This window comes from Adiantum capillus-veneris, chromosome 25 (genome assembly GCF_014529385.1).
Source record: "Adiantum capillus-veneris isolate H3 chromosome 25, ASM1452938v2, whole genome shotgun sequence".
Lineage (NCBI taxonomy): Eukaryota > Viridiplantae > Streptophyta > Polypodiopsida > Polypodiales > Pteridaceae > Adiantum > Adiantum capillus-veneris.
Genome location: NC_140955.1, coordinates 75,198,057 through 75,224,278, shown reverse-complemented (window position 1 = coordinate 75,224,278; position 26,222 = coordinate 75,198,057).

The following is a 26,222-nucleotide window of genomic DNA, read 5'->3' as shown; positions in this document are numbered from 1 at the left end:
AGCCTCGCATAGGCATCACCATAGCCACCTAATTTATGCACCACGTGCTAAGAACGATGGAGAGAACTCGTAACAACTAGCTAGAAACCTCCTCCTTGGGTGACCCACCCCACGAGGAGGATGCACTCAGGTGTCCAAGTGCAAGAGCCCTAGCACCATGAAGACCAAGGGAGCACAAGGTGTCCCTCTAGAGGTGACCCAAAGGGGGATTTGAACCCACAACCCATAGGTTGAGAGGCCAAAGCCTTACCATCAGACCAACTCTTTGGGGACATTATTTGAGATTTTCTTTTTTTACCTTTAGTAAAATTTTATTTTTTGGTTTTTTTTAAAGATGTTTTGTCTATTTATTTTTTTTAATTGGATTATTTAAATTTATTTTTTGTCTTTTTTTTTTGTTGTTGTTTAAAAACAAACAAAATGAAACTGCAAACATATGAAATTATAATGACATAAAAATTAAAATAAAGTTATACTATCATTAACTCAAATACGAATAAAATGAAATGAAAATGAATTTAGAAAATGAAATAAAACTAAATGAAAATAAACATTAAAACAAAATAAAGTATGTCAAAACAACAAAATGACAAAAAAAAAAAAAAAAATGGTGTGCAACGACATGCAGCGAGCGATAAATACAAGGAAGGCTTAGACATGATTTCCATGACATAGTTACTTTAGTAAATACAAATTCATAGCTAGACGTGGATCTTTGACTATCCACACAACCCACATAGTCTGCATCCATATAACCCACTATGGATGCATCACTATTTCCAAAGCATAAGCACTTACTTGGTGCACCCTTAAGGTATCCCGAAGTGTGCTTCACTGCTTCCCAATGCTTCATACTACCAAGATTTTCCATAAATATGCTAATCACCCACAATTCAAATGAAAATTCTGGTGTGGTGACTACCATGGCATACATAAGACTGCCTCTTGCTGAAGAATATTTTCTCAACATCAAATTTTGGAGCATCATTCTTGCTAAATTTTTCATATGCCTGCAGTAGGGTTTTCAATGTAGATTTCTTGCCTTGCAAATCAAAATGTTGCAAGACTTTCTAGATATATGTTTCCTAAGATAAGTCCGATATTCCACATTTTCAATCTCTCTTGATATGCATAGCAAGAAAGTGGCTTGCATCTCCCAAAATCCTTCATAGAAAATTGCATGCTTTCATCTCCCAAATTCTTCATAGAAAATTGCATGCTAAGTGAATTTTTCAAGATGGAAATCTTGTTGTTAGACTTTCTGGCAATTACCATAACATTGACATAAAGTATCAAGATGATAAGTGAACCATCATTTAACTTCCAAATATACAAGCAATAATCTTTTGGGCTTCGTACATAACCTTGGGATTGCATGTACTTGTCAAATTTGTGGTACCATTTCTTGAGCCTTGCTTTAGGCCATATAATGCCTTATGAAATCTACAAACGAGTTCTTCCCTCGTAGGCACTTTATGTTCAACTTCAAAACCTTCTGTCTGTTTCATGTAGACATCTTCTTTGAGATCCCCACAAAGGAAATCCATCTTCACATCCATCTAGACAAGTTCCATGTCCTATATTCCAAGCACAAGATGCAATGTAATCATCTTGATTTCTAGAGAGAAAATCTTATCAAATTCCATGCCTTTTTTTTTGTAGAAACTAATATAGCCATATACTTAGCCTCGAGATCTTCTATCCTGTACTTCTTCTTATACACCCATTTTCAAGGCAAGGTTTGTTTGCCCCTCTGGAAACTCTGTCAATTCTCAAGTCTCATTTTCCATAATTGAGTTATACTAAGATTGTGTTTCCTTCATGCTATCTATTGAATAGCCTGTTGGTAGCAGGTAGGCTCTTCCTAGTCAATGGCCAACAAATAGTCTAACTCTTGCTAAAAACACTAAGTGGCACAAGAGACTCATGTAAAACTCCTCACTACCTAATTTCTAGACTGTGCTATCTTTGGAGCACTATAATGTTAGGAAGATCACAAGTAGACTGAGTTGTTGGTTTATTTTCACTTGAGGATATATCCTCAAATCTGACCTTGCAATACTCAACCTCTTTGACAGGTTGTTTGTGCATCTTTTCTCATTGAAGATAACGTGTGAGCTGCAAATTACTTTTCTAGGTGCTATAGACAATAGCCCATCTCTCTATCTGCACCATATCTAATAAAGATGCATTTGTGTGATTTGGGATCTAGATTTTTGTGTAGCTCTTTAGGGACATATGAGAATGCCTCACACCCAAATTTACATATTTGTCGTAGTTTGGATTCTTGCTAGTCCACATATCCTATGGAATCTTATAGCTCAATGTAGTATCAAGTGAACAATTATTAATGTAAATTTTTGTCATAAACCTCCTCTCCATATAACTTTGGAGGTAAACTTGCCATAGACAACATGGCTGCAAATCTCTCTTGAATTTTTCTATTCATACACTCAACAATGCCATTCAAATCATGTGTGTATGGTGTAGTAAAGTGTCACCTGATTTCTCTTTTGCTACAAAAATTCTTGAACTCAGTGGAGACATACTCTCCCACGTTCTCAATGCACAAATCCTCTTCTTTCCTGATTGGTTCTCTACCGTTGCAATAAATTTTTAAAACAGATGCATTGGAGGTGTCAAGAGACTCAAATTTTATCAATAGATGACAATTTTGTGATTTCTTTCATTTTAATGATGAAAAAAACAATATTAAATGAGCGGTGTCTACCCCATGAAAAAGACACTTGCATTGAATGAAATAGTAATCCTTTTCAAAGATCAGTGGAAAGTTTGGTTCACTTTTCAAAGTGTTTAGTTGTTCGTTTAGACATACTCGACAAGTGTGAGTATCTTTTAAGAAAATATTCTAGGGAATTTATGCACGAATCATGTTTCTACAATCACACTATATGCAGACCTTTGAAGAGGTCTTCATGATGGGCTATCTTTTGTTTTGATGCCTTTTTACCCAAATTTGCTCATTTTTTACAAAATTAGACATGGAGATATGTTTCAAAAGAACTTCAAGCAAGCCATGTGGCCTACCAAAGCACACTACTCAACAACTCTCTCAGATATCTCTCTTTCAAGGCATATATAATTGCAAGAGCAACAAAGTTTAATAAAGTACTAAAGTCCTTGGAGAAGCGACACTTTGAAAACTATTGATAAATCTTTTGTAGCATGTACGAGGATATGCATTGGCTAGGAAGGCGGGAGTGTTTGGCCAGTACAGCTTATGGGAACCCTCCTAGTTGGACACATATTCTAGAGCCAAAATTTTGATACATTGTACTTTATTTTTTCCGGGAACCATGTATATGAGACATGTAAATTTTGATCCTAGAGCTACAAACTCTTGAGTTGTAATGTATTATTATGTTTGCAAGGCCCAAAGTAGCCAGCCAATGGCCATTTTTAAGCTCTAGGTATATAAGATAATAGCTCTAGTTTGAAAAGAGATAATCGTTTGGATAAAGAAAGAACCTATGATGAACGTACAGACAAGCGACTTCTCAACTCAAATTTGTAATCAACATATCTCATGATTGGGTAATCTATTTTGAATTCCAAAGCTTGCATCATGTTCCTCTTCTCTTGCTCTTTCATTCAAGTGTAAGCAATTCAAGTTTTGTTGTGGTCTATCACTACGCATCTATGAGACCTATCTTCAATTTTGAGTGCTTGAATCATTATTTTATGACATTTTGACTATAGGAGAGTGATATTAGACCTTAGAGTAACCTCTTTGAATGACTCTATTGTAGTTTTTATGACATGGTAACACTCATGGATCGTTATTTTTGTAGCATATCAAAATATTGATAGATTTTATAGACTTGCCTCCTTAGATCGAATAAAGATTCCCTTAAAGTTTTGACAAGAGTATGTTAGTGACAGAAAGCTATGGATGTCCACTGCGGCTAACATCCGTTTCTAAAGTTTGTTTGAATTTTTAAGAGAAAGAATGCAAATGGACTTCTAAAACGGCTTTCCCTCTTGCCATTTATGCTTGCTGCTTCCTACAAGTCTTGTTCTTGTATCTATTGATGGTTATGGCAATCCATATACAAAATAGCAAGCATAAACAACAAGAGGACAAATAGTTTCTAATGTTCATTTGTATTTTTTAAAGAAAAAACACAAACATACTTCAATATCGGTTTGTCCTCTTTTTTTGGTGCTAACAAGAATGCATTCAAATTGCACAAAACATTAAAAGACAAGTGAGAAAATCATCTATGAAGCGTCAATCACAAATGGTAAGTGTGCAAGCCATTTTTGAAGTCGTTTGCATTTTTTCTTAAAAACACAAATTTAAAAACAGCCTGCGCACTTTGATATTTTTTATTTTTGCTTTGCACATGGCTTACCATATGTGATTTCTCTTTGCATATAGCTTACTCAAACCATCAATAGGCAAGAGGGAAAGATATATAAGAAGCAACAAGCAAAAACGGCAAGTGCGCAAGCCATTTTTAAAGTCTGTATGCATTTTTTCAAAGAACGTAAATGAACTTCAAAAAAGTCTTGCACACTTGCATTTAATGCTTTCCACTTTTCACAAAAAAATTTGTGTGCCTATTCATAGTTTAGACAAGCCATATGAAAAGTGGCAAGAAAAAACGACAAGAGAGCAATCCATTTCTGAAGTTCGTTTGCATTTTTTAAGAGAAAAATACAAACAAAATTTCTCACAAGAACATATACAGCTTGCCAAAACTACTAATAGGCAGTGGAAAGCACAAATGGATAGTGGTCAAGCCATTCTAAAGTTCATTTCGTATTTTTAGAGTAAAATGCACAATTGGATTTCAAAAAGCGGCTTGTTCACTTATCATTTATGCTTGTAGCTTCATACATGGCTTGCCTTTATACTTGATGCTTCATATATGGATTGCAAACTTGCCTATTGATGATTAGAACAAACCGTAAATGGCTTTTCCTCTTGCCATTCATGATTTCTTCTTTGCATGCAGCTTTTCCACTTGACTATTGATGGTTACAACAAGCCATTTACAAAGCAACAAGAACAAATGGCAAGAGCACAAGCCATTTCTAAGTCTATTTGTGTTTTTAGGCAAAAAGATAAAGATGGATTTCAAAAATGGGTTTGTCTCTTGCCGCTTGTGCTTATTGCTTTGATACGATTTCCCACTTGCATATTAATGGTTTGGGAAAATAGTAATCCGATCTCAAAGTACAAATGGCAATGGTCAAGCCATTTATGATTCGTGGGTAAAAACATAAACAGACTTTAGAAATTTCTTGTGTACTCGCCATTTGTGCTTGCGGATTGACATACAACTTGCTCAAACTATCAATGGGCAAGTGGAAAAGACATATGCAAAGCAACAAGTACAAATGACAAGAGAGCAAATAGTTTTTAAATAAAAACAAAAAATGGACTTCACAAACGGCTTATCGCTATCCATTTTTGATTTGTCACTTTACACATGGCTTGCCCTTGTGCTCATTGATGGTTGCATCAAAATGGCAAGCACAAATGGCAAGAGTTTTTTTTGTGATTTTATCCCAAATCTAAATTTTAAGCCCGTTTGCATTTTTACCCAAAATGTAAATTCAAAACCTAAAACCTAAAACCTAAAATCCAAATCCTAAATTTAAACCAAAACCCAAAACCCAAAACCTAAACTTAAATCTTAAATCCAACTTTAAATCTAAATCTTCAATCTATTTACCTTAAACCTAGGTTGGGAATGGAGATGGAGATTGAGATGGTATAGATTTCATAGCTATGGCTTGTAATGAGAGAAAATGAAGCACCTAAAAACGAATCACTACATGCCTCATTCGGACACTCGGAGAGGGAGAAAGCCCAAAAAAACCCCCTAAAAAGTTGTTTTTGGAGAACGACACATAGAGGTCATGTCAAAAAAATTGGAGAATTGTGCACAAAGGCCATTGATTTGTTTTTTGGAATGGTCTCTGTGTGTTGTTCTCCGGGTTTTTCGGCTTTATTTTTGGAGAACAATGTGTCGAGGCCACTCCAAATTTTTTTGAAATGGACTTTGCACATTGTTCTCCAAAAACCACTTTTTAGGGGTTATTTGGGATTTTCTCCCTCTTCGAGTTTGGAGAATAGTGTGCGAAGGCCATTCTCTACATGTGGTTCTCCAAAAATAAATCCCAAACCCCCCCCTAAAAAGTGGGTTTTGGAGAACGGCATGTAGACATTTATTTTCTAGGTTTTTGGGCATTCAAGATACATGGAGATGTCAAAATACTCAGATTTTGCCACTACAAGACAATTTTGTGACTTTTTTCGTTTTAGTGATGACAAAAGCAATATTAAATGAGCTGTGCTTACCTCATGAACACTTTCATTGAATGAAAAAGTGATCGTTTTCAATCATCGATAGATGAGTAAATGAGTGGGCCGCACCTTTTTCATCTTTTTTTTAATATCATTCTATTTTTCTACGTAACGTTGGCTATCCTCTCATTTGAGGACCTCTTTTTTCTCTCTTTTCTAAAAGGCCCTCCGAATGACCTCTGAAATTCCTAATAGGAGTCGTCGCGCACTTCTTACTGTTTGGACACTGTGCTTTGACTTGTGTAATAAGTTCAATTGGGAGGATGCTTTTGGGAGGTCATCAATTATCCCAAGGGCTTGCTATGCTATGTGGGTGAGCATAGGTCTAGCATTCATATAATTTTTTTTCTTGACACCACTCTTGAGGTTTACCTCCACCAGATTTTCCAAAATGTAATTTTTGATGTCACATTTGATGATGCAACACTCTGATAAGCCAATGGCCATCACCATCACCAAATGTAGGAGAGTCTCTGTGTATTTTGGTGCCTTTTTTACTTTGAAGTGCTGAGAAATCAACATAGTCGAAGTTCAATTTTTCAATAGATCAGATCCTTGTAGATAAGTTTATGACCCTGTTGCTTGATGAATTATTTTTCATTATCAATTTTCTTTGTCTTTAATAGTAGATTGTTGTGGCTGGTAGGTAAGTGAAGTGTCTGGCAAATCATCTCGCTAGTTATATTAACTTACATTGTAGCTCCATCTTTGTGTGTGAGAGTGGCTTCTCCATTGTATTGGATGCTTGACATCAGTTCATGTGATCTCTAAAAGTCTATGCCCCATGGTGGTCGGAGAAAAAAATTGAATAGTTGCAAATATCTGGCACTCTCAATCACTTTGGGATTTTGGTGTAGAGTCCACAACTCTTTCGGAAATATAGTAGCTTTAACTTTTGTGCCATCCGTAGCTTGAAACTTCCCAATGAAGATATTTGTTGGGATCTTCTCCAAGTATTCATCCTTGATGTGGGATTTCTCAATTGATAAAATATCAAATTTTTCATAAGGAGAAGCTCTCCATTCCTTGCAAGGCATCTTGCTAACAAAATTTATCATTTTAGTTCCAAGATTTGGTTGCAAACTTGTCAAAAAATCTGCTTTAGTGCAAACTTGACCGTTAAAAAATGAGCATAACTTAAGTAAATGTGATCCAAATTTGTCCAAACTTTAGTGTGCCTAAGATAACTATAGGCACTAGGGAGAATTGACTCAGAGATATATGGATTCTGATCGATGTTGGAACACCATTTTGAGTTTTATTGATACCCTCATGTTCAACATGGTAAGTAGATGTTGTGGAAGCAAACTTTTTGGGTTTGGATATTTGGTTTGCACATCAAGTCATTTTTGCATTTTTACCATAGATTTGGACCCTGTTGGGATTTTCACAAGGATTTGTATTTTCAAATGGCTTCAAACTTTGGGGTTGGGCTCTAAATAGCATAAAGGTCAAGATGGTTGGGTTTTGGTTCTGAAGTATAAGAGGGGTACATGGACCACAATCCATGTTTGGTCATAGAATGGGCTAAATTGGGTAATATGTCCTAGTAGCTAATCTTAGCACACTGATGAAATATTTTCAAATTCAGACCAAAATTCACTAAGTTAGCCCAAATTCCCAGCTTATGGCCATATTTTTTCCAACTTTGACCAAAATTTATTTTTGGAGCTCTCTTTGTTGCAATCTCATGGTTAGTAGGTGTTAGTTTCGTGTGATCTGATGCTCTGATGATGAAAAACACCTATATATCGACCTGTTTGTCGATTCTCATCATAATATGCTTTTGATTGAACCTTTTGCCATTGATGCCAAGTTTCATGCTCTTGTTAAAGGACTTTTTTTAATGCATTTTGGCTCCTTAAGTCATGCAAATTCCAAAGTTTCATACTTAAGGTTTTTCTCCAAAATACCATAATTCCTGACACTTGGAATCTCTAAAGGTGCAATCTCTTGAATCTCATCCAACTTGTAGATTTCACTCCACTCTTGATGCCCTTGGGACATGGATCACGATCCATATTCTTGAACCAAATATTATGAAATTTCTAATGTATCTCCTTGGCATGTTTCTATAGTCATTAGGTATCAACTTTTTGGGTTTTGCACCAATTTTGCCTATTCTGCGTCAAAATGACCATTTGGAGTCTAAGTTAAGAAAAATATGGGGTTTTTAGGTCAAAAGGTGTCCAAATTTAACCAAATTTTAGGAGCACTTTCCAAAGATATTCTCTAGATGCATGTAAGACTTTCCCTAATTCTAAGCAATTTTGGGTCATGGATTGGTCCATGTTTGATCTCCTTTTCCTGTAGTTTTTGTTGCAGTGCATTGGTATGGGTAGGGGAAGTCTTCTCCTAAAATCTTTTGAAGTTTGGCTGCTCGAGAGCATGAATCGCGATCCATGTTTCTCCAATAAACTAGAACTTGATCACATGGCCTTGAAGTACCTATCTTGATGAGTGTTTTGCCCAATTCTTCTTGGATTTGGATCGGTTTGATCCTCCTATTAGCACTAAATTTCTTGCAAAAAGACCAATTTAATTTTCATTGGTGTAATCATTTTGGTGTTTTCTCTGTTGTGCAGACCATATACACATGTCGAGTAAGGAATATAGACCGTACATGTTGAATTTGGTGAGGAGTGGTGTCCTTGGTGGCTCGTAAGCAGGTAGAAATGTAGTGTGTGCTCTAGGTCTCTCTCTCTCTCTCTCTCTCTCTCTCTCTCTCTCTCTCTCTCTCTCTCTCTCTCTCAGGTCTAACTTGCCCTACTTTGGATATAAGTATCCAACTTACCTAGAACCCCAAGTGTACTTTTACCTTCTTTGCCTTGATTGCTCATGTCATATCACTTGCAGGTCAAATGGCTCGTGATTTTGATATCCTATCACTGTTTGTCCTTGATTTTGCAAATTTGACCATCTGTAAGTTAGCCAAAAATTTGAATTGCACCGAATGTTTTGAAACTTATGTTCAAAGCTCTTGCTTTGCTAATTTGGTGTTTGCTTCTAGAACTTGATTTTGACTCTCTTGGGTAGTTTTATTAGTTTTTTATCCTTATTAGCTTAAAATTAAGAAAAAATACTAAAATTTATTATTATTTGGCCAAAAATTTGTTAAAATTATTCCTCACACTCATAGACACATACTTTCACTCTAGGTATTATGATTGCAAAAATTTGGTCAGTATAGCTCATTAATATACCTGAAAAAAGCAAAAATTAGCAAAAAACACCCTTTGTACGCTATACACATGAGTTCTCATCATCATCTTACAATAGCCATGGGCTACTACTCCCTCCTTTTTAATTTGAGTTATCGTGGACAAAAGGTTATGTAATGTGCATGGGCGATAACACTGTGTTTGTGTAAGGCTATGTAAGGTGGCCCTATTATTCCAATGGAAAAAATGTACGGGAAAACACTATGCTATGAAAGATGTCGGTACTAAACTGTTTGTTCAATGGTATTTGTTGCAGAGTATTCATCTATACTATGGTTTTTGATCAAAAGTGCTTGAAGATGGCATACTCATTCTTTGATTGTGAGGTTTTGAAATACATGTATCATGATTTTAGTTGTCTTTGGTAGCTTAGGTACCCACTTGTACTTAGTTGTTGTGGTTGGTGGAGACAGTTTGGCTAGGTGTTGAATAGGTAGTTTTGATCTCCATTGCAAAATTGTTCTTACTCTTTGGGGTTGGTGGGTTTGTGGTTTGTTTGGAAACCATTGAGACTTGTGTGGGCTTTCCCTGGAGTTCGACTGTCATTTTGGTTGCCACTTCCAAGTATAATTTCCTTGAGGCTATTGAGATTTTTTAGAAGGACTATGCCATTTCATTTTGATTTGCTACTTTTTAAGTGTGGCCTTGGGTATCCATATATGCTTAGGTTTGTTGGCCATGATAGATGTATTTACCCATATTTGCTATGATGTCACACATGTGTAGGTTTCATCAATTGTTGTGGATTTGCAACAATGGGTTGTAATACCCACAAGTGGTCACTTTTTGCAAGCTGAGTGAATAAGTGGTGTTACTAAGTAAATGAACTTCAATGCATCTTCTTTCCAAACTAGAGTTGCTTGTATGTTTGCATCCAAGGAATGCCTAGGATGACTACTTTGTTTATATCTGTATTTGCCATGACGTGAAACTGATGTGGCATTGATGGCCTTTGATATTGATTGTTAGATTGATCTAGCCTAAGCTCACAATCTTCTCTTGATTTCTAGCCTTTAACTCTACCCAATTTGTCATTAGTGGCACATCTGTCATCTTCCTATACATAGAATAATTGATGACATTGGCTCTTGCTTCTATGTCTACAAGTGCTCCTCTTGTTGATCTACTTGGAAGTTGTATTTTGATGCATACATCCATGCCTCCAAGCCAAGTGTGTCCCATCTGAATTGCTTCTATTTGAGGAGGTTCCATTTTTGGATGTGGTAAATTTTGCAAGTTGTTTCTTCGTTCTTTGTGCTTTAAAATCTGCAGCTTTGCTTCCTCTTGAGCTTTTGCTTTATTAGCGTTGGCTTGTTTCTTCCTTTTATTTACTATGTAGATCTTTTTTAATGTTTTAGTGGTTAGTGGTAAATGATACTTCTTTAACCTGCATCCACTGATCCAATTGGGCATCGCTTCTCTCTCTAATGTAGCAAGCTTTATGGCTCCACTCGATGACATGTCATAAATAAAAAATGGACCATTACCTCGCCTCTTTAATTTTTTGGAGTGCAGTTTCAACATGTAGACTAGAACATAGTCTCCCCTTTTGAGTTCCTTGTTGATCACATGTTATCATGAAATTCTTTTATGCGTCTTTGCTGCACATATATGCCTGCGATAGATTTTAATCTTGTATCATCTAGCTTCTCAAGAATATCTAACCTCTCAGATAGCTCATGACCTGTCCAATCTAAGTCTTTGGCTACTTTAAGTGTAGGAATCAACTCAATTGGTAGCCCAGGTATTCTCATACAAGAATTGTGTTATCATTCTTGCATCATTCTTTTGTGCCACATTTGATTCTACCCATTTGGTCAAATATTCTCATACAAGAGTTGTGCTATCATTCTTGCATCATTCTTTTGTGCCGCCTTTGATTCTACCCATTTGGTCAAATATTATGTGGCAATTAGGATGTATTGAGCATGTGTATGATATGTTGGAGGTGCTCCAGGTCTTACAAAATCTATACCACATTTGGAAAATGCTCTCACTCTCATCATTGGTCGTAGAGACATCTCATCTCTTTACATAGGTACCTTTGTTCACTAGCACTCGTCACATTTTCTCACGTAAGCTTCAACAGCCATGAACAAGGGAGACCACCAAATTCTTGCAAAAAGAATTTCTTTTGCAGTTTTGTTGACAAAAAAATGTCCACTTGTGTAAGATCCCCAAATTTTGGGTCTCTTTTTAAAATAAGAAAAATAGATTCCAATATCTGTTTTGCCAGATTTTGGTTTAAAATGCTTGTGTGGTAGTGTTGTAGGGTTCTAAAGTGAAAAGCAAGGTCATTTACATGTTTTGGTAGGTTAGACGGACGTTTCGTTCATTTTTAGAAAGATCCACTTTCTTTTTAGTTTTTTCATGCTTTTTATGCTTTCGGTGCTTTTTCCCCTTAATCTACGAGTCTAAAGAAAGTTATGGTTCAATTTTGTAAACATCTGCTTTTCGAGCAATTTTCACGCTATATTTTGCTTTTCATGATTTTTAGTGCTTTTTAGTGAAAAGCGAGTCCGCTTTCTTATTCCAGTGGACAAGGGGAACCCGTGGTTCAACTTTAGACAATTATGTTTTTTTTTCTTTTTATGTTATTTTTAGCTTTTTGTGTTTTTTTGAATTTTTGAAAAGCAACGTGCTTTTTAGGATGTTCTAAACATAAAAATATTATTTTTAGTCTTGTCAGATTTAAAAGTGACCACTCGGAGAAAAAAACGGGATTAAACGGGGTTTTTACAAAAATTATTTTTTTAAAAGGCGGTATCGTAAAATACACTAGGATAGTACTGGAAAGTCATAATCATTTCAAGACATCACGTTGCGGCATGATCTAGTCATGGTTTCATTAGTTGCTCGGATACTGTCAAATTAGTCAAATTTAATGTAAAAATTGAAGGAAAATTGGGACAGTTGACTGTCAAAAGTTGTGCCATGTTATTAGCAAAGTTCCCAAAATCTTGCAGCTAATCCGGTCAAAGAAGGTAGCGTTAGTTCTCAGCTTGGACAACACTCCAGCCTTCTGCAGAGCCTATAAATTGGTAGGCAATGCTCAGTTTTTTGTGTCGTCAGTTGCATATACTACTGCACGGTAATACATACCTATTATACGGAGTGGTGCAAGCTCTTCATAACAATCTCCATAAACTCTTCTCTCTCGTTCCTGGGAAGAATAAGAAGAAAAATGCTCTTTCTCTACTTGCTTACTATCTCTCTCTCTTTTCACGGTGTATGTGCTCTTTGATGGCTTTCGTGGGGTGAAAACCTCTACATAGCTCTCATCACCGCTCTCTTGCAAAAAGTCAAGCAGCCTTTTGACAACCCCTAATCAATCCTAAAGCACGGTGAGAAGCTCTAAACTCCATATCCATCATCTCTCTCTCTCTCTCTCTCTCTCTCTCTCTCTCTCTCTCTCTCTCTCTCTCTCTCTCTCTCTCTCTCTCTCTCGCTCGTTTTTATGAGTAGTTACCCTCTTGGTGGTTGCTTTTCTGTATACAAGTGCATGTATGGACTTGTCGAGTGCGTATGAATTTTCTCCATAATTATTTCTTCATGTTTGGCATGCTGATTTATGCACACGATGTGTTTATGGTCATGTGTGTGTGTCAGGTAAGCGGTAGGAACACTGTTGTAGTCATAACTCACAAACTGTTTTGAATCATTCTGAACCCTTTAAACTAGAGACAAAACACATCAGTATGTGGCCCTAATCTTCGCGGCAGGACACATTAAGGGGTATCTGCTAAGATTCTTAAACAGCTTGGAGGGGAAGAAGGCACAGGTGTCACGTGGAGGAGATAGAGAGAGGGGGGGGATTGGACGCGCGTATGTCGTCTCATTTTGTGGGATATTTTGTGTGCAGCTAGGCTACTCAATGTTTCAATGCCCTGGGGTCGACCCCATTGCTTCTGTGCGAGCCTGGGAAAGGCACTGCAGAGACGATGCTGAGGGAGGGGAAGACAGGGCCGGCGTTGTAGGAGCATGAGGCTGGGCAAGGGAGGAAGATGCCAGCCATAGTCTCTCTCTCTCTCTCTCTCTCTCTCTCTCTCTCTCTCTCTCTCTCTCTCTCTCTCTCTCTCTCTCTCTCTCTCTCTCTCGCGTGGGTGCGTGCGCGACTGGCTGCAGGGGTTTTCCTGCTTCGTGCGTGGGACTGTTGCCTTTGTCTGTGAAGCCAGTGTGCTGTGAGACCACCACGCTGAATGCAGATTTCCTGTTTGTCAGGGTTGTAAAAGGAGCACACTACCCAGGCATGGTTGGAAGCGGTTTGGTGTCTGCGGGCCAATGGAGTCGCCTGCGCACGGCGCTGGGAATTCTTGGGCGGCGTCAGTGACGCTAGGCTTAGGTGGACAGGTGGACCCCGTGGGAAGCGCAGCAGGCACGAGTTTTCCTTCTTGCGATAATCTCGTGAGGGAATCTCATGTATTAATAAATTAATGTACGCAAGCCAGACCCAGTAGGGAACATTTAGAACATTTTTTCTCTTGAGTGTCATGTGAAAATCACGCACGAGTTATGGTCAAAAAACAGTTTGCTACCCACTACACCTAGTGAAATTTTTGGACCCCAAGCTCCTTGGAGAACCACTATATAGATTCATTGGATATGCAAACCCACTCAACCAGATAAAAATCTTGATTAAAATTTATGATAAATGTATTTAGGTCTCCGATGTCACTTCAAAAATGCAAGCTTTTAGCTATTCCATAACCACGTTTACCTACACGTTGTGAGCGGGATGAAAACACACAGAGCGCCTCTATAATGACCCGACACACACTCTTGGGAAGATACACACACACACTATGGGGCACCACTCGGCTTACACAACACACCTGGCCGAGACAGGGAACACACCTCTGGAGTGAGAGGAGAGAGACTATCCACTTGCCCACTCCACACACACACACACACACACAAAACTCAGCTCAAAGGAGGAGAATTTCTAATGTTTAGATACAAATGAGCTTGGGCCAACACCAATGGGGCAAACAGCTCACACAATATGGGTAAAAGATACCAGATACAATCACAAACTAGAGCAGAAACTTCGCTCATAGGAGAAACTTACACAGAAAAACAGCAGGAAAAGAGTGAGGAATTTGGCAAAATGGACAGCGTCATCGCGTCCGGAACGGCCCAAAACCCCAGTCTACAATGTCAAAGTGCTCAAATCCGACCTCGGATGAGCAGTTTACGGCCTAAACAGGCTCCAAAAACCCAAAAAACACACCTGCGGCTGTTCCTCCTCTCTTCTCCATGTTTTTTCTGGTCTTCTCTCTGTTTTTTCAGTTCCCACACTTAGCTTTATTAGTTGGGCACCCTTGGCCTTTTAGATGACCTCAAACAGACCCCGAACAGGCCAAAAACTGACCTCGCAGTGCATAGTTGTCACCTTTTTGCATCATTTGCACACCTGGCACTCAGCTTTTTTCCAATAATGCATCTCGCCACCACGTGAAGTGGCCCGAAAAAGTGGTCCTAATGATGACCTTTCTGCATAACTCTCACAAGAAAAAACCCACGTTGTGTCCGTCCTCATCCGCGTGCAAATATTGACCTCGTTCGCCCTCCTGACGCCACTAGATTCCATCTGACGCACCTGCTGATCTCACGTCGTCGGCCCGCGGATAGCTTCCTCGAGAAGTTTTACGCGCTATAAACTCCTCATTATTGTAGAAAAAACATACTGGTACTGGTGATAGTGAAAATCGATGCACTATGTACACACTGTCCTACCTGTACACATGTGGGCCCCACATAACCACCTGGCTAAGGAAAATGGGCAATCCTTTATTTGATGCACCATGCATGTATATGTATATATGCGCAATCCCTTGCTCCAAAAAACTCCTGACAACGTGTAGGGGTGCTACCTAGGAGGAGTACCATATGACGTCGTGAGTTGACCGAGTTGTTTATATATGGTTTATGTTTTGTTTTTGTGAGTTGATTTCAAGTGTTAAATGTCCATAAACTTATATGGGGGTATATAATTAGTCAACCCGAACCGTACGGGCAAATTACATAAAGTGGCTTTCTTTTCGTGTTATTGTTTGTTGCATGAGTATCATATGAGCAAAGTGATGTGATAAGGTGTTATTCTATATTATGAGGATGAGATTGATGCATTTTTTTGAGGTCAAACACTTTCATTTGCGTGTTATGCATGCACCCAAAAATGAAAAAAAAATCACATATATTTGAAGTAATGATTTATGGTTGACCTAAGTGTCAGGGCTGTTTTGCATCATGTTAATGTTGATGGAATGATATCATACAATGTATGGAGCCTCATGGATAGATGAAGATGCCTCATGTGCATGTGTAATATTGCTTTTCACCTTTCTAGGTCAAAACTAGCTCTTATGTGCTAGAGAGGTGAAGTGCAGATATGGTGCATCACTTACTGCATAGACTCAGTTTTGTTCCACATGTGTACAATACCATATTAATGAATTTGGGAAAATTTCAATTCTAATTTCAAAATAAGCTTAAAATTTGACCACATGCCAAATCTTAGCCAAAGTTTTTAGAGCATATCCTGGAAGATTGTTTCAAGTACTACCTTGTGAAAGTCTTTGGCCTTCAAAAATAGTTTGAGATTTGTCCATATAGACAAATCTTCAAGACATTGGTGATTCCCAAATTGTGTCTAAAGTCTCAAACTCTCTAATATGGTGTTGTACTACTATGTCTTATCTCTCCGTGTCTTGTTTTTAGATGGATCTTCTTGATTGTCTAGATGAACTTCCAAAGTGATTCTACACAAAAAGTCTTTTTCAACTATGTGGTTAGATTCAATGTGGTTAATTGAAGTGGTTCGAGCTTCAAAGGGGACTAGAATAACACTTACAAAGTCGACCTCAAATGATGCCCATCCGTCGCTCCCCAAGTGGTGTGAGCTCCGTGCCTCTACTCGCGCTTTGGCCGTCTCCCTTTGTTGCTTCCACTTATCGAGATTCTTGCGCGTTTCTCACTTTGCAATCTTTCAATCTTCTTTAATAAGCTAAGCTGGCCTGCTCCACCCATGCTTTATTGATTTTTGCACTTTGGAGCGCTTGTGCTTGTAGTACCCACACATCTGCATCCTCATTAAGTCTTCATTGAAGCACTCTTCCTGATTTGCCATGGGAAACCTATCATGCACCATACTCGCAACTCTGTCTTTCAATTTATTGGGCACTTTGCTCCAGGTATTTAATATGTAGTGCCGAGAGACCTGAGAGCATAGATCGTGCATGCGCAAAATCACCTTCTTACAGTCCTCATCCAATATCATGCTGCCACCATTAATGTCAATCGAGTACGGAAAGCCTCATCGCCTATTGCGATTGAACCTAGGTGTCATTGCACATGTCACAATAGGGTCTCGAATGGCATCTTCAAAGGGGTCGCGGGGCTGCACGTGTCTCTGAGAGAGTCTGGGCTCCGAAGCAAGGAGTGTCGAGTGGGGTGAGTCTCAGAGGAGTAGCGAGTAGTGTGCAGCCAGGAGTGGCTGATGGTCGCACAAAATTCAGAATAGAGGGTGACACCATGGCCGGTGTGGGGGCAGGCAAAGAAGGGGGAGGTAAGGAGCCTTGACAGCTACAAGGCAGTGTGGAACTTTCAATGGAGCATTCTCCATAGTAGGCATCACCTCCACCACTAGAGCGTCGCTGCCTAGAGGAGTGTGAGTCCATCTAGTCAACATCGAGCTCTCAGAGTGTGTTGATTGCTCCAAAGCAAATGAAGACTCCAAAGGAGTGGAATGATGCGCATGTGACCCTCCATCATGGTGGACGCCGTACCACCTCCTCTGCTCGGGGTCCAAGGAAGTGTTAAACTGATTTGGATCCATTTCTTCATTCTAAAAAAAGACTTTTGAAGTTAAAACATGTGAAGGATAGAAGGAGAAGGAAAACTCGAACCGGTTACAATTTTATTCACAAGTTTAGTACAAAGACAAGAGGGGACAAAACTACTCAAATATAACTTCTATGACAAAAGGGAGAAAAATTTCTTAGATACAATGTCTATGACTTTAAGAGGTCTCTCTCTCTCATCCTTGCATAACTCAAAATAACTCCCTATGTCTATATAGAGCTCTCCATCTAAGAAAATGTCTCTATTTCATCTAGGAGGTCCTCTACATGCACCCCTCTTTCAAAAGCAGTTTTGGGCTCATTTGGCACCACATCCGTGGATTCTTGTTTTTTTTCCTCTCCGGTCTCCTCCACGGATGCCAAGGTGACTGGAAAATTGTACCCCTCGTACACCCATTCACTGCATGGGGCTACCTCTATAACATACCACCACTCTGGTTGTGACTTTGCACCTGCAAGAGAAATGTATCTTACATGAGTGGTCAAGGCACACAAGTCCTCTAAAGTCAAATGAGGCAAACTTTACTGACTTATTTGTTCACAATGCTCGGGTAATATGAAAGTGTCTTGAAGTTCGATCCACTTCTTGGTCAATTCTACCTCAAGAAAACCCAACTCTCCTCTGCGCACAGTAGCATTGTATCCCTCCATGTTTATCTTAAATCATTGCGCATCGTAACACGTCCACAAAAAATCCTTTGTAGTCTACTCCCGAAATTTTGTGTAGCGTGCCGAAGTAAGTGAGTTCTTCTACCACAAGATCTACATTGGTTGGAGGATCATCGTTGACTTGATTGTTTGAATTTTTCCATGACTCCATAATCTTGTATAAAACACTTTTTGTCGATCCGTTGTACCCTGAAATGTCGATCTTTACACCATGCTGTTGTGTACGACTTATACTACAACAAACAATGATAATGAGTGGCAATCAATACAAAAAATATGTCGCGGGTCTAAGATTATAAACATACCTTGGGGCTGCATCCTTGCAACTACTCCCACTCCTCCTTTAGTCACCTATTTGCCATGCTTTTGTGCGCTTTTCAAGGCGTTGTATAACCATCTTAAGCTTATGAATGTTCTTAGGCTCTCAAGACCCACTGGATAATACACCAGTGGTCGTCTTCCCTGTCTCCGACCACTCAAGTTTTGCCCTTTATCACTCTTGCTTTGCATCCTTGTACTCTAAAATCCACTTTTGCATCATTGGGTTGTGAAGCATGCAAAATTGATTGACTAAGCCTCTAGATCCTCCGTCTAGATCCTAAGTCATGTTCTTTTCCACATTGAGATTGCACATCACAATCCCAAATATACACTCATCATCAATGGTGCACCAAAGCATATCTCCTACATGATTAGCTGTAGACTCTCCAATGTACACAAGGGACTTAAAAACTAGGAAACCCTCTACCATGCTACCCTCTGGACATGCCTTTTGATGCACATATCCCTTGAGCATTTTCATGAAACGTTATAAAAAGAATATCCACGTGTAATGCACTATGCCTTCTATTTCCAGCTCGCCAACTACATGAATGAGAAGATTTACTTGAATGGTCAGCATGGTAGTAGGAAAGTGTGTCTCAAACATGCAAACGGCCTTCGTAGTGTTTTGTTTGGCAGATGGTATAGAAACTGCATCAATCTCCTTCTAGGAGATCCATTGCACCAATTTTGCAAGTTTGTATATTGTTTGGCAGACGCTGTGGGGGGACAAACAGCCCTCAATGGCCACCGACAAAATAAACTGCAAAACAAGTTTAGCATTGGGATCAAAGTCCACACACGGGTAATACTATGCACATCCTACTATGATATATTTCACTTCAAACATACCTGATACATTTTATGCCAATCGTGTGACTTCAAATCAGTAAGCTTCCCTTCCTTTGTGAATGATATTCAAAGTGAGTGCATTATGCCTGTGTGCATATGCACAGATTGAATGATACCTTTCATTTTGCGTTCATGTTGTCCTATCAAGATCCATGGTGCTTTAGGAAACTTTATTGATCCATTGTTTTTTGTCTACAGCCAGTATTGCTCCATATGACCAGCATCCCTAAGGTCAATTCTAGCTCCCAATGTATGTAACAGTATATGGCTAATAACATTGATTGTAGAGGAATTAGAGTGACAGCTGTGAGCATTTCCTTAAGAAAATCCTTGATAAGCATAGAGAGAGTACTTGATTAAAGGTAACATAATAAACATTATACCTAGTTATCTTGGCATGACCAATACTTGCAAAAGAGAGAGAATTTGAGAAATTGACAACAATTGAGGACCAAATCTACTTGGATCCGGTCCCCCCTCCAAAAGACTTTTGTATTATAGATTCTCCCATAAAGAGAGACTTGATACATTACATTCTTTGTGCTCCTTGAGACCTGCTTCGCGCACCAATAGTATGTCCGTAGTGAACTTGTAATAACATGAACTTGTCCTCGGCCTCAATCCTAAGATCTCAAACACCTTCAAAGGTGGAGAGAGCTAGGAGTGAGGGGAGGGAAGGGAAGAGAAGAAGATGTATTTTTACAAGAAAGAAGTAGTCTCCTCACATATCATTACTCTTAGAGCATAGCATAGCATAGTAATGGAGATGAAGTAGATAATAAGCATTGCTTTGAAGCTTGACTCTTGGTTGGATCTGCATTCCATAGCCAAGAGGTGTTAGTGTAGGCTCTCAACTTCTCAATCTTGAAGAAGGAGATGGAGTTCTTGTTGAACACATGAGAGAATGTGTGAGTGTGCATGTGAGAATTCCAAAAATGATAGCCCTTCCTTCCCTTGGTTGACCCCTCTCTCTCCTTACTCTAGCTTGCACCTCATTGGTCGGGGTCTAGCCAATCACAAGCTTTGGTCATATCAAGCAATAGAGGTAGCATTTGGGCAAGTGTCCTCCGTTCCCCTTTTGAGAGAGAAAACCTATTTAATTATTTTATTAATCTAAATTTTCATTGGACCTCCCTAAAGACCATACAATAGTGTTTAGGCACACTATGAGGGTAACCTTGCTAAGGGCTTGACATGTGTCCTTTATGCCTCTTGTGGAAAGGGTGACTCTTGAGTGTGTGGGAGTGTATTCTCTCTCATCCACTACTCTTAGGTCTCGCCCCCTCCTTTGTAGGCACCTTGTTGACTTTCAAGCACCTCAAGCACATGCCTAGTTGCCTAAGATCTAAAGTACCTAAAGGTGGTAGGTCTAAGAACTTTTAGCACTAACCTTTGGAGGTCTTTAATGAAGCTATCCCTAAGTTCTTTTAAGCTCCATTATTTGCTTATTTCTCTTTAGTAGACCGTCTCCTTTTTGACTCTCAATGAGATGTAGTTTGGAGATTCACTCCTTTCTCTTTCGTATGATTCCTCCTCTTCTCTCACCAGAGAGAGTCTTCTTTTGGGAGTCTCAACAAGAGGCCTCCTAAGATCTCTCTCTTCTTGGGGATTTTGGAGAATCCCATGTTGGTATACTTGCAATGCCCACCTCTCTCAGTTTTTCCACCACTATATATGCTGCACAGATTGTAAGGCTCCCATATGAGGAGAAGCCAATGGTGCACAAATATTTGGTGGATTCCAGCTTTGCACATTGATGAGATCTCTATTTGTGATCGTAGATGGTACAGAGAAAATTTGTCAAAATATTCATATCGTCAGAATATCTTGACGAGACTGCAGTCGGAAGACAATAAAAAAAAGGTCGTTCGATGGCCGATGGTCGGTTGTTCGTGGTCGATGGCAGGTGGACGGTAGCCGAATTTCCTTGGCCGGAGGCCGAGTTCTAGGAGGACGTGTCAACCCAAAATTGACTACACATGGGCACATGGGAGAATACTACTTGGACTTGGCTATCTAAGGGAGACCGCACATGGGCGTTTACAGGCTCCCCTACATCTATATAAGGAGGCCTTCTCATGAGTAATTTGGTAGAATGGTGTGCACACTTGATGCACACAATACATCCTTGTTGAAGGATTCTTAGTCCCTTGTATTCCTACTTGCTCTAGTTGTCTAAATCACCATCTAAGCTCTACCTTGAGAGCGCATGGGTGAATGATTCCATCACTTTGTAATAGTGTGCTAATATAAAGTTTTTGATTTTTCACTAATCTACTTTGAATTTTATCTCTCTCTCTACTCTCCTTGCTACTAGATCCTTATTGTATTCTGCATTTCTTACATCCCATGGGTGCGAAGTTTTGGGCAACTTTGGCTTGTAAAGTAGGATTACCCATGGCTTGTTGCAACCAGTACCTTCATGTGCAAAATCAAAGTTGTCAATATTCATTCTACTCTCTTTATTATTGTCATCCATGCTAACTAAATTTGTATATATGCTACTTTGTTCTTTGGCAACCTCAAAACTTTAGGTGCTACTCTTCTTAACTTTTGAAAATTAGCTCTCAAGCAACCACGCCCTTGGTTTGGAGATTGCTAATTGCAAAGAGTAGTGGAGAGGGTCTAACAGTGCTCAATTGATTATGGTTCCTGTTGAGCTTTCTAGTAGCTCAATAATGGTTAATCCAAAGGCAAGCCCCAAAAGACTCCATTATTAAGTCTATAGTTCCCAATAGTGTGCCTCAAACTTAGTTCACTCCAATTGGGATAATAAATCCTTGTCCCACTTACCCTCTTGCAATAAATAGCTCCAAACTTTCATGAATAACTTAAGGGACTCTCTTCTTAAGCAAGAAAACAGAAACCAATAGCTCTGATACCAATGTAATGGGATATGGCTAATAACATTGATTGTAGCAGAATTAGAGTGACAATAGTGAGCATTTATTTAAGAAAACTCTTAATGAACATATAGAGATCAGTTTTTGATTAGAGGTAACAAAATAAACATTATACCTAGTTAGATTGGAATGAACAATACTTGCAAAAGAGAGAGAGAGAGAGAGAGAGAGAGAGAGAGAGAGAGAGAGAATTAAAGAAATTGACAACAATTGAGGATCGGATTTACTTGGAGCCAGTCCCCCCTCCAAAAGGCTTTTGTATTATAGATTCTCCCATAAAGAGAGACTTGGTACAATACATTTTTTGTGTTCCTTGTTGATGCTATGAACATGGTAAGCTTCATGCACAAATATTATGCCTGTAATGAACTTGCAATAACATGAGCTTGTCCTCGGTCTCAATCCCAAGACATCAAACACCTTCAAAGGTGGAGAGAGCTGCCAGGGAGTGAGGGAAGAGAAGAGGAAGATATATTCTTACAAGAAATAAGTAGTCTCCTCACATATCATTACCCTTAGAGCGTAGAATAGGATAGTAATGGATATGAAGAAGGTGATAAGCATTGCTTTGAAGCTTGACTCTTGGTTGGATTTTCATTCCATAGCCAAGAGGTGTTGATGTAGGCTCTCAACTTCTCAAGCTTGGAGAAGGAGATGGATTTCTTACGCAACACATGAGAGAATGTGTGTGAGAATGCAAAAAATAAGAGCCCTTCCTTGCCTTGGTGGACCCCTCTCTCTCCTTACTCTAGCTTGCACCTCATTGGTCCATGTTAGGGCTTGGCCAATCACAAGCATTGGTCATATCAAGGAATAGAGGTAGCTTTGGACAAGTGTCCTCATTTATGCTTTTGAGAGAGAGAGCTTGGTTAATTAATTAATTAATTTAAATTCTCATTTGACCTCCTAAAGGACATCCAATAGGATTTAGGCACACTATGAGGGTAGCCTAGCTAAAGGATTGACATGTGTCCTTTATGCCTCTTGTGGAAAGGGTGACTCTTGAGTGTGTAGGCGTGTATTCTCTATCATCCCCTACTCTTAGGGTTTGTCCCCCTCCTTTGTAGGCACCTTGTTGACTTTCAAGCACCTAAGCACATTGGTCATCAAGCACCTTAGTCAGCTCAAGCACCTTAGTCAGCTTGAGCACCTCAAGCACATGCCTAGCTTGCCTAAGATCTAAAGTACCTAGAGGTCCTAGGTATCTTTCTTGTTGATGAGATGGTCCCACAACAGATCATGGGCATTGGATCCAACAACTGATTGATCTTGAGTCTGGGCTAGTATGGAAACTCATACCATAGAGAGAATCTATTCATCCCTGGGGGTAGACTGTCACCTCTCCTTCTTCTCTTCCGATGCTTGAGCAGCTATCCTTGGTGGTTCTCTTCCCAAGAAACCATCTCATAACTCATGATTCTTTGGAAGATGTGCTCGATGACCTTTGTAGGTTTTCTTTTTGAGTGAGGGTGCTCGACGTGCATTAAGTCTAGGGCCACATGTGACACATGTGTTGTAACCGCTTGTCTGAAGCCCTATACCATACACACGACAATAAAAACCACTAAAGCCTTGCACCCATACACATGACAATAAACCTAGCCACACGAGTTTGAGCCTCACCTAAGCATTCTGTTAGTATTCTGCATTTTACACACTCATGTATGTTGCTTGAGTAAAGAGCCTGTGAACACGTCTATTAGGTTGCAGGATTTCTACTTGTTGGCCAACATTAGAGTTCAATGAGTTGTAATCAACAACAAATTGATCTATTATAGATGGGTCAAACTTGACAAACTAACGAACGTGCTGCAAAGAAACATGCCTTGTCCATCACACAACATGTTTGCATTGATTACAAGGACATAAGATCCTTGTTGCGAGATAGGCGTCTCGGTTGGACGGCCCCACATCATCATCACTACTCATAATGACTGTGAAAACCCTGAACCCTACACAAAAATTTATTCTTCTCTCGTCTCTCTCTCCCTCTCCCACTCTGGTAGCAATCAGGAAACCATATATCACATTGTAAACTACCTCAAATTCTCTATCCATGCATGATCCTTGCACACCTCGATCTAGAGGTGCATAGAGATTAGGACCCTTGGGTTATAATCTTGTCTTTATTGGTCAATGCCTATATTTGTGGGTGCAGCAATTCTGCACACCAACGTCTACATGACAATGCATGTAGTGGGAAAATTCCCTTTGCCTCTTGCTCAACTCTAGCCATGCCCTAGTATAAACAACCTCAAATTCTCTAGCCCTAGTGTAAACTACCTCAGATTCCCATAAAAGCTTCATCCTATGATTAGCATTTTCTTGTAATAAGTCTAACAAGCAAGGAATTTTCTACGCAAGTGCATGCAAAAAATTCTTATCCTGAACAAAAATATCACCACAAAGGCATCGTAAATTCCTTGCAACCTCTTTAACCTCCAAGTTTCTACTGGCTACTTTCTCATGAATCACCAGGTTAATCGTAGCCCCACCCACATCCATAACAACAAACTTGTCCCCATCTTGCAAGAAGTCATACCTAGCTCTATTGAAGCAATGGAGCGACAAAGCCTCTAGCTTTAAAATGATTCTTAAAGGACGGGGAGTTGGACCATCTCTACTAGAGGTATAATTGAGCACACCCTCTGAGAGCCCCACCTTGTATGCGTATTGTTTCCATTTCTATTTTTCTTGTTCTTCCCACATGGCAGGCATGGTGAGGCACCATTGAATATCATGCCTTTGAAGTTGAGGTACATACCTGCCTCTAAGATGCCAAAAGGCAGAGTCAGAGAGATATTTAAGACAATCTATCATAAGGGAATCGATGTCAAGACCATCATGAACATGCTCACATCTCCATGTGGGTGAACATGGTGTGCCAGCTTGGTGGGCAAGGTAGAGCTTGAACAAGCCAACAAAAGAACCACCATCTAGAAGCACGTGAGCACATGTAATTTTATCATGGCTAACAATAAATCACATTGTAAACTACCTCAAATTCTCTAGCCATGCCGGATCCCCACACATCTCAATTTAGAGGTGCACGAAGGTCAGGACCATTGGGTTATAATCTTGTTTTTATTATTCAGTGCCTATATTTGTGGGTGTGACAAATTTGTAGACCCACGTCTACATGACAATGCATGTAGTGGGCAAAACCTAAACCCATGTAAGCTAAACTAGCAAGTCATTTGTGCATGTGAGCTTGCAAACGACTACATGTATACCTAAACTCATGGAAGCTACATGCAAGCTAGTTACAAGCTCACATGCACAAATGGCTCGTAGACAAGCCACTTTTGAAGTCTGCAACGTTTTTGGGATGCAAAAACATAGCGCACTTTAGAAACGAATTTCTTGCGAGCCATTTGTGCATGTGAGCTTGCAAACAACTACATACCTAAACCTAAAAAAGCTACTTGCAAGCTCACATGCTCAAAAGGCTCGTGGGTAAGCAGTTTCTGAACTTTGTAGTGCTTTTGGGATGAAAAATGCAGTGTACTTCAGAAATGATTTTTCGGCGAGTCATTTGCGCATGTGAGTTTGCAAACGACTACATACCTAAATCTAACAAGCTACATGCAAGCTACTTCCAAGCTCACATGTGCAAACGGCTCGCAAACAAGCCGTTTCCAAAGTCCGTGCTAAAGGAAATAATCCTAAACCCTAAACTTAAAGCTAAACATACATATATCTTGAAGTGGTCGTCACATATATATCTTGAAGTGGTCGTCACATACATAACTCTAAACATACATATACATAAATCTAAACATAGATATACCTAACCCTAAACTACATATACCTAAACCTAGTGGAGTTTATGGCCGTTTAATGGTTGTCAAGAAGTTTTAGTTTGTTTTTGTATATGTGAATCTATACAAGGGTTGAGAAGGTAGATTTATATTTCTTTAGCACAAGCCCCAAAATTTACTTTTAACTTTCATTTGTCTTTATCTACTTCTATTGCTCTCTCAACCCTAGATCCCTTTATCTGCTGCGATGTAGGCCAGATGGCCGTGGAAAACCATCCTTACTCTTACATTTC